Genomic DNA, 16277 nt, shown 5'->3' with positions numbered 1-16277 from the left:
TTTTCTAGATTTTTTTTCTAGATTTTTTTTCTAGATTTTTTTTCTAGATTTTTTTCTAGATTTTTTTTCTAGATTTTTTTCTAGATTTTTTTCTAGATTTTTTTTCTAGATTTTTTTTCTAGATTTTTTTTCTAGATTTTTTTTCTAGAATTTTTTTCTAGATTTTTTTCTAGATTTTTTTTCTAGATTTTTTTCTAGATTTTTTTTCTAGATTTTTTTTCTAGATTTTTTTTCTCTAGATTTTTTTCTAGATTTTTTTTCTAGATTTTTTTCTAGATTTTTTTTCTAGATTTTTTTTCTAGATTTTTTTCTAGATTTTTTTCTAGATTTTTTTCTAGATTTTTTTTCTAGATTTTTTTCTAGATTTTTTTTCTAGATTTTTTTCTAGATTTTTTTTCTAGATTTTTTTTCTAGATTTTTTCTCTAGATTTTTTTCTAGATTTTTTTTCTAGATTTTTTTCTAGATTTTTTTTCTAGATTTTTTCTCTAGATTTTTTTCTAGATTTTTTTTCTAGATTTTTTTCTAGATTTTTTTTCTAGATTTTTTTCCTAGATTTTTTCTCTAGATTTTTTTCTAGATTTTTTTTCTAGATTTTTTTCTAGATTTTTTTTCTAGATTTTTTTTCTAGAATTTTTTTCTAGATTTTTTTTCTAGATTTTTTTCTAGATTTTTTTTCTAGATTTTTTTTCTAGATTTTTTTCTAGATTTTTTTTCTAGATTTTTTTTCTAGATTTTTTTTCTAGAATTTTTTTCTAGATTTTTTTCTAGATTTTTTTTCTATAATTTTTTTCTAGATTTTTTTTCTAGATTTTTTTTCTAGATTTTTTTTCTAGATTTTTTTCTAGATTTTTTTTCTAGATTTTTTTTCTAGATTTTTTTTCTAGATTTTTTTTCTAGATTTTTTTTCTAGATTTTTTTCTAGATTTTTTTTCTAGATTTTTTTTCTAGATTTTTTTTCTAGATTTTTTTCTAGATTTTTTTTCTAGAATTTTTTTCTAGATTTTTTTTCTAGATTTTTTTTCTCGATTTTTTTTCTAGATTTTTTTCTAGATTTTTTTTCTAGATTTTTTTTCTAGATTTTTTTCTAGATTTTTTTTCTATAATTTTTTTCTAGATTTTTTTTCTAGATTTTTTTCTAGATTTTTTTTCTAGATTTTTTTCTAGATTTTTTTTCTAGATTTTTTTTCTAAATTTTTTTCTAGATTTTTTTTCTATAATTTTTTCCTAGATTTTTTTTCTAGATTTTTTTTCTAGATTTTTTTTCTAGATTTTTTTCTAGATTTTTTTTCTAGATTTTTTTCTAGATTTTTTTTCTAGATTTTTTCTAGATTTTTTTTCTAGATTTTTTTCTAGATTTTTTTTCTATAATTTTTTTCTAGATTTTTTTTCTAGATTTTTTCTCTAGATTTTTTTCTAGATTTTTTTTCTAAATTTTTTTTCTATAATTTTTTTCTAGATTTTTTTTCTAGATTTTTTTTCTAGATTTTTTTCTAGATTTTTTTTCTAGATTTTTTTTCTAGATTTTTTTTCTAGATTTTTTTCTAGATTTTTTTTCTAGATTTTTTTTCTAGATTTTTTTCTAGATTTTTTTTCTAGATTTTTTTTCTAGATTTTTTTCTAGATTTGTTTCTAGATTTTTTTTCTAGATTTTTTTTCTAGATTTTTTTTCTAGATTTTTTTCTAGATTTTTTTTCTAGATTATTTTTCTAGATTTTTTTCTAGAATTTTTTTCTAGAAATTTTTTCTAGATTTTTTTCTAGATTTTGTTCTAGATTTTTTTTCTAGATTTTTTTTCTAGATTTTTTTTCTATAATTTTTTTCTAGATTTTTTTCTAGATTTTTTTTCTAGATTTTTTGTCTAGATTTTTTTTCTAGATATTTTTCTAGATTTTTTTTCTAGATTTTTTTTCTAGATTTTTTTTCTAGATTATTTTTCTAGATTTTTTTCTAGATTTTTTTCTAGATTTTTTTTCTAGATTTTTTTCTAGATTTTTTTTCTAGATTTTTTTTCTAGATTTTTTTCTAGATTTTTTTTCTAGATTTTTTTCTAGATTTTTTTTCTAGATTTTTTTTCTAGATTTTTTTTCTAGATTTCTTTCTAGATTTTTTTCAAGATTTTTTTTCTAGATTTTTTTCTAGATTTTTTTTCTAGATTTTTTTTCTAGATTTTTTTTCTAGATTTTTTTTCTAGATTTTTTTCTAGATTTTTTTCTAGATTTTTCTTCTAGATTTTTTTCTAGAATTTTTTCTAGATTTTTTTTCTAGATTTTTTTTCTAGATTTTTTTCTAGATTTTTTTTCTAGATTTTTTTTCTAGATTTTTTTTCTCTAGATTTTTTTCTAGATTTTTTTTCTAGATTTTTTTCTAGATTTTTTTTCTAGATTTTTTTTCTAGATTTTTTTCTAGATTTTTTTCTAGATTTTTTTCTAGATTTTTTTTCTAGATTTTTTTCTAGATTTTTTTTCTAGATTTTTTTCTAGATTTTTTTTCTAGATTTTTTTTCTAGATTTTTTCTCTAGATTTTTTTCTAGATTTTTTTTCTAGATTTTTTTCTAGATTTTTTTTCTAGATTTTTTCTCTAGATTTTTTTCTAGATTTTTTTTCTAGATTTTTTTCTAGATTTTTTTTCTAGATTTTTTTCCTAGATTTTTTCTCTAGATTTTTTTCTAGATTTTTTTTCTAGATTTTTTTCTAGATTTTTTTTCTAGATTTTTTTTCTAGAATTTTTTTCTAGATTTTTTTTCTAGATTTTTTTCTAGATTTTTTTTCTAGATTTTTTTTCTAGATTTTTTTCTAGATTTTTTTTCTAGATTTTTTTTCTAGATTTTTTTTCTAGAATTTTTTTCTAGATTTTTTTCTAGATTTTTTTTCTATAATTTTTTTCTAGATTTTTTTTCTAGATTTTTTTTCTAGATTTTTTTTCTAGATTTTTTTCTAGATTTTTTTTCTAGATTTTTTTTCTAGATTTTTTTTCTAGATTTTTTTTCTAGATTTTTTTTCTAGATTTTTTTCTAGATTTTTTTTCTAGATTTTTTTTCTAGATTTTTTTTCTAGATTTTTTTCTAGATTTTTTTTCTAGAATTTTTTTCTAGATTTTTTTTCTAGATTTTTTTTCTCGATTTTTTTTCTAGATTTTTTTCTAGATTTTTTTTCTAGATTTTTTTTCTAGATTTTTTTCTAGATTTTTTTTCTATAATTTTTTTCTAGATTTTTTTTCTAGATTTTTTTCTAGATTTTTTTTCTAGATTTTTTTCTAGATTTTTTTTCTAGATTTTTTTTCTAAATTTTTTTCTAGATTTTTTTTCTATAATTTTTTCCTAGATTTTTTTTCTAGATTTTTTTTCTAGATTTTTTTTCTAGATTTTTTTCTAGATTTTTTTTCTAGATTTTTTTCTAGATTTTTTTTCTAGATTTTTTCTAGATTTTTTTTCTAGATTTTTTTCTAGATTTTTTTTCTATAATTTTTTTCTAGATTTTTTTTCTAGATTTTTTCTCTAGATTTTTTTCTAGATTTTTTTTCTAAATTTTTTTTCTATAATTTTTTTCTAGATTTTTTTTCTAGATTTTTTTTCTAGATTTTTTTCTAGATTTTTTTTCTAGATTTTTTTTCTAGATTTTTTTTCTAGATTTTTTTCTAGATTTTTTTTCTAGATTTTTTTTCTAGATTTTTTTCTAGATTTTTTTTCTAGATTTTTTTTCTAGATTTTTTTCTAGATTTGTTTCTAGATTTTTTTTCTAGATTTTTTTTCTAGATTTTTTTTCTAGATTTTTTTCTAGATTTTTTTTCTAGATTATTTTTCTAGATTTTTTTCTAGAATTTTTTTCTAGAAATTTTTTCTAGATTTTTTTCTAGATTTTGTTCTAGATTTTTTTTCTAGATTTTTTTTCTAGATTTTTTTTCTATAATTTTTTTCTAGATTTTTTTCTAGATTTTTTTTCTAGATTTTTTGTCTAGATTTTTTTTCTAGATATTTTTCTAGATTTTTTTTCTAGATTTTTTTTCTAGATTTTTTTTCTAGATTATTTTTCTAGATTTTTTTCTAGATTTTTTTCTAGATTTTTTTTCTAGATTTTTTTCTAGATTTTTTTTCTAGATTTTTTTTCTAGATTTTTTTCTAGATTTTTTTTCTAGATTTTTTTCTAGATTTTTTTTCTAGATTTTTTTTCTAGATTTTTTTTCTAGATTTCTTTCTAGATTTTTTTCAAGATTTTTTTTCTAGATTTTTTTCTAGATTTTTTTTCTAGATTTTTTTTCTAGATTTTTTTTCTAGATTTTTTTTCTAGATTTTTTTCTAGATTTTTTTCTAGATTTTTCTTCTAGATTTTTTTCTAGAATTTTTTCTAGATTTTTTTTCTAGATTTTTTTTCTAGATTTTTTTTCTAGATTTTTTTTCTAGATTTCTTTCTAGATTTTTTTCAATAATTTTTTTCAATAATTTTTTTCTAGATTTTTTTCTAGATTTTTTTTCTAGATTTTTTTCTAGATTTTTTTTCTAGATTTTTTTCTAGATTTTTTTCTAGATTTTTTTTCTAGATTTTTTTTCTAGATTTTTTTTCTAGATTTTTTTTCTAGATTTTTTTTCTAGATTTTTTTCTAGATTTTTTTTCTAGATTTTTTTCTAGATTTTTTTTCTAGATTTTTTTTCTAGATTTTTTTTCTCTAGATTTTTTTCTAGATTTTTTTTCTAGATTTTTTTCTAGATTTTTTTTCTAGATTTTTTTTCTAGATTTTTTTCTAGATTTTTTTCTAGATTTTTTTCTAGATTTTTTTTCTAGATTTTTTTCTAGATTTTTTTTCTAGATTTTTTTCTAGATTTTTTTTCTAGATTTTTTTTCTAGATTTTTTCTCTAGATTTTTTTCTAGATTTTTTTTCTAGATTTTTTTCTAGATTTTTTTTCTAGATTTTTTCTCTAGATTTTTTTCTAGATTTTTCTTCTAGATTTTTTTCTAGAATTTTTTCTAGATTTTTTTTCTAGATTTTTTTTCTAGATTTTTTTTCTAGATTTTTTTTCTAGATTTCTTTCTAGATTTTTTTCAATAATTTTTTTCAATAATTTTTTTCTAGATTTTTTTCTAGATTTTTTTTCTAGATTTTTTTCTAGATTTTTTTTCTAGATTTTTTTCTAGATTTTTTTCTAGATTTTTTTTCTAGATTTTTTTTCTAGATTTTTTTTCTAGATTTTTTTTCTAGATTTTTTTTCTAGATTTTTTTCTAGTTTTTTTTTCTAGATTTTTTTCTAGATTTTTTTTCTAGATTTTTTTTCTAGATTTTTTTTCTCTAGATTTTTTTCTAGATTTTTTTTCTAGATTTTTTTCTAGATTTTTTTTCTAGATTTTTTTTCTAGATTTTTTTCTAGATTTTTTTCTAGATTTTTTTCTAGATTTTTTTTCTAGATTTTTTTCTAGATTTTTTTTCTAGATTTTTTTCTAGATTTTTTTTCTAGATTTTTTTCTAGATTTTTTTTCTAGATTTTTTTTCTAGATTTTTTTCTAGATTTTTTTCTAGATTTTTTTCTAGATTTTTTTTCTAGATTTTTTTCTAGATTTTTTTTCTAGATTTTTTTCTAGATTTTTTTTCTAGATTTTTTTTCTAGATTTTTTCTCTAGATTTTTTTCTAGATTTTTTTTCTAGATTTTTTTCTAGATTTTTTTTCTAGATTTTTTCTCTAGATTTTTTTCTAGATTTTTTTTCTAGATTTTTTTCTAGATTTTTTTTCTAGATTTTTTTCCTAGATTTTTTCTCTAGATTTTTTTCTAGATTTTTTTTCTAGATTTTTTTCTAGATTTTTTTTCTAGATTTTTTTCCTAGATTTTTTCTCTAGATTTTTTTCTAGATTTTTTTTCTAGATTTTTTTCTAGATTTTTTTTCTAGATTTTTTTTCTAGAATTTTTTTCTAGATTTTTTTTCTAGATTTTTTTCTAGATTTTTTTTCTAGATTTTTTTTCTAGATTTTTTTCTAGATTTTTTTTCTAGATTTTTTTTCTAGATTTTTTTTCTAGAATTTTTTTCTAGATTTTTTTCTAGATTTTTTTTCTATAATTTTTTTCTAGATTTTTTTTCTAGATTTTTTTTCTAGATTTTTTTTCTAGATTTTTTTCTAGATTTTTTTTCTAGATTTTTTTTCTAGATTTTTTTTCTAGATTTTTTTTCTAGATTTTTTTTCTAGATTTTTTTCTAGATTTTTTTTCTAGATTTTTTTTCTAGATTTTTTTTCTAGATTTTTTTCTAGATTTTTTTTCTAGAATTTTTTTCTAGATTTTTTTTCTAGATTTTTTTTCTCGATTTTTTTTCTAGATTTTTTTCTAGATTTTTTTTCTAGATTTTTTTTCTAGATTTTTTTCTAGATTTTTTTTCTATAATTTTTTTCTAGATTTTTTTTCTAGATTTTTTTCTAGATTTTTTTTCTAGATTTTTTTCTAGATTTTTTTTCTAGATTTTTTTTCTAAATTTTTTTCTAGATTTTTTTTCTATAATTTTTTCCTAGATTTTTTTTCTATATTTTTTTTCTAGATTTTTTTTCTAGATTTTTTTCTAGATTTTTTTTCTAGATTTTTTTCTAGATTTTTTTTCTAGATTTTTTCTAGATTTTTTTTCTAGATTTTTTTCTAGATTTTTTTTCTATAATTTTTTTCTAGATTTTTTTTCTAGATTTTTTCTCTAGATTTTTTTCTAGATTTTTTTTCTAAATTTTTTTTCTATAATTTTTTTCTAGATTTTTTTTCTAGATTTTTTTTCTAGATTTTTTTCTAGATTTTTTTTCTAGATTTTTTTTCTAGATTTTTTTTCTAGATTTTTTTCTAGATTTTTTTTCTAGATTTTTTTTCTAGATTTTTTTTCTAGATTTTTTTCTAGATTTGTTTCTAGATTTTTTTTCTAGATTTTTTTTCTAGATTTTTTTTCTAGATTTTTTTCTAGATTTTTTTTCTAGATTATTTTTCTAGATTTTTTTCTAGAATTTTTTTCTAGAAATTTTTTCTAGATTTTTTTCTAGATTTTGTTCTAGATTTTTTTTCTAGATTTTTTTTCTAGATTTTTTTTCTATAATTTTTTTCTAGATTTTTTTCTAGATTTTTTTTCTAGATTTTTTGTCTAGATTTTTTTTCTAGATATTTTTCTAGATTTTTTTTCTAGATTTTTTTTCTAGATTTTTTTTCTAGATTATTTTTCTAGATTTTTTTCTAGATTTTTTTCTAGATTTTTTTTCTAGATTTTTTTCTAGATTTTTTTTCTAGATTTTTTTTCTAGATTTTTTTCTAGATTTTTTTTCTAGATTTTTTTCTAGATTTTTTTTCTAGATTTTTTTTCTAGATTTTTTTTCTAGATTTCTTTCTAGATTTTTTTCAAGATTTTTTTTCTAGATTTTTTTCTAGATTTTTTTTCTAGATTTTTTTTCTAGATTTTTTTTCTAGATTTTTTTTCTAGATTTTTTTCTAGATTTTTTTCTAGATTTTTCTTCTAGATTTTTTTCTAGAATTTTTTCTAGATTTTTTTTCTAGATTTTTTTTCTAGATTTTTTTTCTAGATTTTTTTTCTAGATTTCTTTCTAGATTTTTTTCAATAATTTTTTTCAATAATTTTTTTCTAGATTTTTTTCTAGATTTTTTTTCTAGATTTTTTTCTAGATTTTTTTTCTAGATTTTTTTCTAGATTTTTTTCTAGATTTTTTTTCTAGATTTTTTTTCTAGATTTTTTTTCTAGATTTTTTTTCTAGATTTTTTTTCTAGATTTTTTTCTAGATTTTTTTTCTAGATTTTTTTCTAGATTTTTTTTCTAGATTTTTTTTCTAGATTTTTTTTCTCTAGATTTTTTTCTAGATTTTTTTTCTAGATTTTTTTCTAGATTTTTTTTCTAGATTTTTTTTCTAGATTTTTTTCTAGATTTTTTTCTAGATTTTTTTCTAGATTTTTTTTCTAGATTTTTTTCTAGATTTTTTTTCTAGATTTTTTTCTAGATTTTTTTTCTAGATTTTTTTTCTAGATTTTTTCTCTAGATTTTTTTCTAGATTTTTTTTCTAGATTTTTTTCTAGATTTTTTTTCTAGATTTTTTCTCTAGATTTTTTTCTAGATTTTTTTTCTAGATTTTTTTCTAGATTTTTTTTCTAGATTTTTTTCCTAGATTTTTTCTCTAGATTTTTTTCTAGATTTTTTTTCTAGATTTTTTTCTAGATTTTTTTTCTAGATTTTTTTTCTAGATTTTTTTTCTAGATTTTTTTCTAGATTTTTTTTCTAGATTTTTTTCTAGATTTTTTTCTAGATTTTTTTTCTAGATTTTTTTTCTAGATTTTTTTTCTAGATTTTTTTTCTAGAATTTTTTTCTAGATTTTTTTCTAGATTTTTTTTCTAGATTTTTTTCTAGATTTTTTTTCTAGATTTTTTTTCTAGATTTTTTTTCTCTAGATTTTTTTCTAGATTTTTTTTCTAGATTTTTTTCTAGATTTTTTTTCTAGATTTTTTTTCTAGATTTTTTTCTAGATTTTTTTCTAGATTTTTTTCTAGATTTTTTTTCTAGATTTTTTTCTAGATTTTTTTTCTAGATTTTTTTCTAGATTTTTTTTCTAGATTTTTTTTCTAGATTTTTTCTCTAGATTTTTTTCTAGATTTTTTTTCTAGATTTTTTTCTAGATTTTTTTTCTAGATTTTTTTTCTAGAATTTTTTTCTAGATTTTTTTTCTAGATTTTTTTTCTAGATTTTTTTCTAGATTTTTTTCTAGATTTTTTTCTAGATTTTTTTTCTAGATTTTTTTCTAGATTTTTTTTCTAGATTTTTTTTCTAGATTTTTTTCTAGATTTTTTTTCTAGATTTTTTTCTAGATTTTTTTCTAGATTTTTTTCTAGATTTTTTTTCTAGATTTTTTTTCTAGATTTTTTTCTAGATTTTTTTTCTAGATTTTTTTTCTAGATTTTTTTTCTAGATTTTTTTTCTAGATTTTTTTCTAGATTTTTTTTCTAGATTTTTTTCTAGATTTTTTTTCTAGAATTTTTTTCTAGATTTTTTTTCTAGATTTTTTTTCTCGATTTTTTTTCTAGATTTTTTTCTAGATTTTTTTTCTAGATTTTTTTTCTAGATTTTTTTCTAGATTTTTTTTCTATAATTTTTTTCTAGATTTTTTTCTAGATTTTTTTTCTAGATTTTTTTTCTAGATTTTTTTCTAGATTTGTTTCTAGATTTTTTTTCTAGATTTTTTTTCTAGATTTTTTTTCTAGATTTTTTTCTAGATTTTTTTTCTAGATTATTTTTCTAGATTTTTTTCTAGAATTTTTTTCTAGAAATTTTTTCTAGATTTTTTTCTAGATTTTGTTCTAGATTTTTTTTCTAGATTTTTTTTCTAGATTTTTTTTCTATAATTTTTTTCTAGATTTTTTTCTAGATTTTTTTTCTAGATTTTTTGTCTAGATTTTTTTTCTAGATATTTTTCTAGATTTTTTTTCTAGATTTTTTTTCTAGATTTTTTTTCTAGATTATTTTTCTAGATTTTTTTCTAGATTTTTTTCTAGATTTTTTTTCTAGATTTTTTTCTAGATTTTTTTTCTAGATTTTTTTTCTAGATTTTTTTCTAGATTTTTTTTCTAGATTTTTTTCTAGATTTTTTTTCTAGATTTTTTTTCTAGATTTTTTTTCTAGATTTCTTTCTAGATTTTTTTCAAGATTTTTTTTCTAGATTTTTTTCTAGATTTTTTTTCTAGATTTTTTTTCTAGATTTTTTTTCTAGATTTTTTTTCTAGATTTTTTTCTAGATTTTTTTCTAGATTTTTCTTCTAGATTTTTTTCTAGAATTTTTTCTAGATTTTTTTTCTAGATTTTTTTTCTAGATTTTTTTTCTAGATTTTTTTTCTAGATTTCTTTCTAGATTTTTTTCAATAATTTTTTTCAATAATTTTTTTCTAGATTTTTTTCTAGATTTTTTTTCTAGATTTTTTTCTAGATTTTTTTTCTAGATTTTTTTCTAGATTTTTTTCTAGATTTTTTTTCTAGATTTTTTTTCTAGATTTTTTTTCTAGATTTTTTTTCTAGATTTTTTTTCTAGATTTTTTTCTAGATTTTTTTTCTAGATTTTTTTCTAGATTTTTTTTCTAGATTTTTTTTCTAGATTTTTTTTCTCTAGATTTTTTTCTAGATTTTTTTTCTAGATTTTTTTCTAGATTTTTTTTCTAGATTTTTTTTCTAGATTTTTTTCTAGATTTTTTTCTAGATTTTTTTCTAGATTTTTTTTCTAGATTTTTTTCTAGATTTTTTTTCTAGATTTTTTTCTAGATTTTTTTTCTAGATTTTTTTTCTAGATTTTTTCTCTAGATTTTTTTCTAGATTTTTTTTCTAGATTTTTTTCTAGATTTTTTTTCTAGATTTTTTCTCTAGATTTTTTTCTAGATTTTTTTTCTAGATTTTTTTCTAGATTTTTTTTCTAGATTTTTTTCCTAGATTTTTTCTCTAGATTTTTTTCTAGATTTTTTTTCTAGATTTTTTTTCTAGATTTTTTTTCTAGATTTTTTTCTAGATTTTTTTTCTAGATTTTTTTTCTAGATTTTTTTCTAGATTTGTTTCTAGATTTTTTTTCTAGATTTTTTTTCTAGATTTTTTTTCTAGATTTTTTTCTAGATTTTTTTTCTAGATTATTTTTCTAGATTTTTTTCTAGAATTTTTTTCTAGAAATTTTTTCTAGATTTTTTTCTAGATTTTGTTCTAGATTTTTTTTCTAGATTTTTTTTCTAGATTTTTTTTCTATAATTTTTTTCTAGATTTTTTTCTAGATTTTTTTTCTAGATTTTTTGTCTAGATTTTTTTTCTAGATATTTTTCTAGATTTTTTTTCTAGATTTTTTTTCTAGATTTTTTTTCTAGATTATTTTTCTAGATTTTTTTCTAGATTTTTTTCTAGATTTTTTTTCTAGATTTTTTTCTAGATTTTTTTTCTAGATTTTTTTTCTAGATTTTTTTCTAGATTTTTTTTCTAGATTTTTTTCTAGATTTTTTTTCTAGATTTTTTTTCTAGATTTTTTTTCTAGATTTCTTTCTAGATTTTTTTCAAGATTTTTTTTCTAGATTTTTTTCTAGATTTTTTTTCTAGATTTTTTTTCTAGATTTTTTTTCTAGATTTTTTTTCTAGATTTTTTTCTAGATTTTTTTCTAGATTTTTCTTCTAGATTTTTTTCTAGAATTTTTTCTAGATTTTTTTTCTAGATTTTTTTTCTAGATTTTTTTTCTAGATTTTTTTTCTAGATTTCTTTCTAGATTTTTTTCAATAATTTTTTTCAATAATTTTTTTCTAGATTTTTTTCTAGATTTTTTTTCTAGATTTTTTTCTAGATTTTTTTTCTAGATTTTTTTCTAGATTTTTTTCTAGATTTTTTTTCTAGATTTTTTTTCTAGATTTTTTTTCTAGATTTTTTTTCTAGATTTTTTTTCTAGATTTTTTTCTAGATTTTTTTTCTAGATTTTTTTCTAGATTTTTTTTCTAGATTTTTTTTCTAGATTTTTTTTCTCTAGATTTTTTTCTAGATTTTTTTTCTAGATTTTTTTCTAGATTTTTTTTCTAGATTTTTTTTCTAGATTTTTTTCTAGATTTTTTTCTAGATTTTTTTCTAGATTTTTTTTCTAGATTTTTTTCTAGATTTTTTTTCTAGATTTTTTTCTAGATTTTTTTTCTAGATTTTTTTTCTAGATTTTTTCTCTAGATTTTTTTCTAGATTTTTTTTCTAGATTTTTTTCTAGATTTTTTTTCTAGATTTTTTCTCTAGATTTTTTTCTAGATTTTTTTTCTAGATTTTTTTCTAGATTTTTTTTCTAGATTTTTTTCCTAGATTTTTTCTCTAGATTTTTTTCTAGATTTTTTTTCTAGATTTTTTTCTAGATTTTTTTTCTAGATTTTTTTTCTAGATTTTTTTTCTAGATTTTTTTCTAGATTTTTTTTCTAGATTTTTTTCTAGATTTTTTTCTAGATTTTTTTTCTAGATTTTTTTTCTAGATTTTTTTTCTAGATTTTTTTTCTAGAATTTTTTTCTAGATTTTTTTCTAGATTTTTTTTCTAGATTTTTTTCTAGATTTTTTTTCTAGATTTTTTTTCTAGATTTTTTTTCTCTAGATTTTTTTCTAGATTTTTTTTCTAGATTTTTTTCTAGATTTTTTTTCTAGATTTTTTTTCTAGATTTTTTTCTAGATTTTTTTCTAGATTTTTTTCTAGATTTTTTTTCTAGATTTTTTTCTAGATTTTTTTTCTAGATTTTTTTCTAGATTTTTTTTCTAGATTTTTTTTCTAGATTTTTTCTCTAGATTTTTTTCTAGATTTTTTTTCTAGATTTTTTTCTAGATTTTTTTTCTAGATTTTTTTTCTAGAATTTTTTTCTAGATTTTTTTTCTAGATTTTTTTTCTAGATTTTTTTCTAGATTTTTTTCTAGATTTTTTTCTAGATTTTTTTTCTAGATTTTTTTCTAGATTTTTTTTCTAGATTTTTTTTCTAGATTTTTTTCTAGATTTTTTTTCTAGATTTTTTTCTAGATTTTTTTCTAGATTTTTTTCTAGATTTTTTTTCTAGATTTTTTTTCTAGATTTTTTTCTAGATTTTTTTTCTAGATTTTTTTTCTAGATTTTTTTTCTAGATTTTTTTTCTAGATTTTTTTCTAGATTTTTTTTCTAGATTTTTTTCTAGATTTTTTTTCTAGAATTTTTTTCTAGATTTTTTTTCTAGATTTTTTTTCTCGATTTTTTTTCTAGATTTTTTTCTAGATTTTTTTTCTAGATTTTTTTTCTAGATTTTTTTCTAGATTTTTTTTCTATAATTTTTTTCTAGATTTTTTTCTAGATTTTTTTTCTAGATTTTTTTTCTAGATTTTTTTCTAGATTTTTTTCTAGATTTTTTTTCTAGATTTTTTTCTAGATTTTTTTTCTAGATTTTTTTCTAGATTTTTTTTCTAGATTTTTTTTCTAGATTTTTTCTCTAGATTTTTTTCTAGATTTTTTTTCTAGATTTTTTTCTAGATTTTTTTTCTAGATTTTTTTTCTAGAATTTTTTTCTAGATTTTTTTTCTAGATTTTTTTTCTAGATTTTTTTCTAGATTTTTTTCTAGATTTTTTTCTAGATTTTTTTTCTAGATTTTTTTCTAGATTTTTTTTCTAGATTTTTTTTCTAGATTTTTTTCTAGATTTTTTTTCTAGATTTTTTTCTAGATTTTTTTCTAGATTTTTTTCTAGATTTTTTTTCTAGATTTTTTTTCTAGATTTTTTTCTAGATTTTTTTTCTAGATTTTTTTTCTAGATTTTTTTTCTAGATTTTTTTTCTAGATTTTTTTCTAGATTTTTTTTCTAGATTTTTTTCTAGATTTTTTTTCTAGAATTTTTTTCTAGATTTTTTTTCTAGATTTTTTTTCTCGATTTTTTTTCTAGATTTTTTTCTAGATTTTTTTTCTAGATTTTTTTTCTAGATTTTTTTCTAGATTTTTTTTCTATAATTTTTTTCTAGATTTTTTTCTAGATTTTTTTTCTAGATTTTTTTTCTAGATTTTTTTCTAGATTTGTTTCTAGATTTTTTTTCTAGATTTTTTTTCTAGATTTTTTTTCTAGATTTTTTTCTAGATTTTTTTTCTAGATTATTTTTCTAGATTTTTTTCTAGAATTTTTTTCTAGAAATTTTTTCTAGATTTTTTTCTAGATTTTGTTCTAGATTTTTTTTCTAGATTTTTTTTCTAGATTTTTTTTCTATAATTTTTTTCTAGATTTTTTTCTAGATTTTTTTTCTAGATTTTTTGTCTAGATTTTTTTTCTAGATATTTTTCTAGATTTTTTTTCTAGATTTTTTTTCTAGATTTTTTTTCTAGATTATTTTTCTAGATTTTTTTCTAGATTTTTTTCTAGATTTTTTTTCTAGATTTTTTTCTAGATTTTTTTTCTAGATTTTTTTTCTAGATTTTTTTCTAGATTTTTTTTCTAGATTTTTTTCTAGATTTTTTTTCTAGATTTTTTTTCTAGATTTTTTTTCTAGATTTCTTTCTAGATTTTTTTCAAGATTTTTTTTCTAGATTTTTTTCTAGATTTTTTTTCTAGATTTTTTTTCTAGATTTTTTTTCTAGATTTTTTTTCTAGATTTTTTTCTAGATTTTTTTCTAGATTTTTCTTCTAGATTTTTTTCTAGAATTTTTTCTAGATTTTTTTTCTAGATTTTTTTTCTAGATTTTTTTTCTAGATTTTTTTTCTAGATTTCTTTCTAGATTTTTTTCAATAATTTTTTTCAATAATTTTTTTCTAGATTTTTTTCTAGATTTTTTTTCTAGATTTTTTTCTAGATTTTTTTTCTAGATTTTTTTCTAGATTTTTTTCTAGATTTTTTTTCTAGATTTTTTTTCTAGATTTTTTTTCTAGATTTTTTTTCTAGATTTTTTTTCTAGATTTTTTTCTAGATTTTTTTTCTAGATTTTTTTCTAGATTTTTTTTCTAGATTTTTTTTCTAGATTTTTTTTCTCTAGATTTTTTTCTAGATTTTTTTTCTAGATTTTTTTCTAGATTTTTTTTCTAGATTTTTTTTCTAGATTTTTTTCTAGATTTTTTTCTAGATTTTTTTCTAGATTTTTTTTCTAGATTTTTTTCTAGATTTTTTTTCTAGATTTTTTTCTAGATTTTTTTTCTAGATTTTTTTTCTAGATTTTTTCTCTAGATTTTTTTCTAGATTTTTTTTCTAGATTTTTTTCTAGATTTTTTTTCTAGATTTTTTCTCTAGATTTTTTTCTAGATTTTTTTTCTAGATTTTTTTCTAGATTTTTTTTCTAGATTTTTTTCCTAGATTTTTTCTCTAGATTTTTTTCTAGATTTTTTTTCTAGATTTTTTTCTAGATTTTTTTTCTAGATTTTTTTTCTAGATTTTTTTTCTAGATTTTTTTCTAGATTTTTTTTCTAGATTTTTTTCTAGATTTTTTTCTAGATTTTTTTTCTAGATTTTTTTTCTAGATTTTTTTTCTAGATTTTTTTTCTAGAATTTTTTTCTAGATTTTTTTCTAGATTTTTTTTCTAGATTTTTTTCTAGATTTTTTTTCTAGATTTTTTTTCTAGATTTTTTTTCTCTAGATTTTTTTCTAGATTTTTTTTCTAGATTTTTTTCTAGATTTTTTTTCTAGATTTTTTTTCTAGATTTTTTTCTAGATTTTTTTCTAGATTTTTTTCTAGATTTTTTTTCTAGATTTTTTTCTAGATTTTTTTTCTAGATTTTTTTCTAGATTTTTTTTCTAGATTTTTTTTCTAGATTTTTTCTCTAGATTTTTTTCTAGATTTTTTTTCTAGATTTTTTTCTAGATTTTTTTTCTAGATTTTTTTTCTAGAATTTTTTTCTAGATTTTTTTTCTAGATTTTTTTTCTAGATTTTTTTCTAGATTTTTTTCTAGATTTTTTTCTAGATTTTTTTTCTAGATTTTTTTCTAGATTTTTTTTCTAGATTTTTTTTCTAGATTTTTTTCTAGATTTTTTTTCTAGATTTTTTTCTAGATTTTTTTCTAGATTTTTTTCTAGATTTTTTTTCTAGATTTTTTTTCTAGATTTTTTTCTAGATTTTTTTTCTAGATTTTTTTTCTAGATTTTTTTTCTAGATTTTTTTTCTAGATTTTTTTCTAGATTTTTTTTCTAGATTTTTTTCTAGATTTTTTTTCTAGAATTTTTTTCTAGATTTTTTTTCTAGATTTTTTTTCTCGATTTTTTTTCTAGATTTTTTTCTAGATTTTTTTTCTAGATTTTTTTTCTAGATTTTTTTCTAGATTTTTTTTCTATAATTTTTTTCTAGATTTTTTTTCTAGATTTTTTTCTAGATTTTTTTTCTAGATTTTTTTCTAGATTTTTTTTCTAGATTTTTTCTAGATTTTTTTTCTAGATTTTTTTTCTAGATTTTTTTTCTAGATTTTTTTCTAGATTTTTTTTCTAGATTTTTTTCTAGATTTTTTTTCTAGATTTTTTTTCTAGATTTTTTCTCTAGATTTTTTTCTAGATTTTTTTTCTAGATTTTTTTCTAGATTTTTTTTCTAGATTTTTTTCCTAGATTTTTTCTCTAGATTTTTTTCTAGATTTTTTTTCTAGATTTTTTTCTAGATTTTTTTCTAGATTTTTTTTCTAGATTTTTTTTCTAGATTTTTTTTCTAGATTTTTTTTCTAGAATTTTTTTCTAGATTTTTTTCTAGATTTTTTTCTAGATTTTTTTTCTAGAATTTTTTTCTAGATTTTTTTTCTAGATTTTTTTTCTAGATTTTTTTCTAGATTTTTTTCTAGATTTTTTTCTAGATTTTTTTTCTAGATTTTTTTCTAGATTTTT

This window comes from Oncorhynchus mykiss, chromosome 12 (genome assembly GCF_057628025.1).
Source record: "Oncorhynchus mykiss isolate SJ-2025 chromosome 12, ASM5762802v1, whole genome shotgun sequence".
Lineage (NCBI taxonomy): Eukaryota > Metazoa > Chordata > Actinopteri > Salmoniformes > Salmonidae > Oncorhynchus > Oncorhynchus mykiss.
This window is presented reverse-complemented; position numbering follows the sequence as displayed.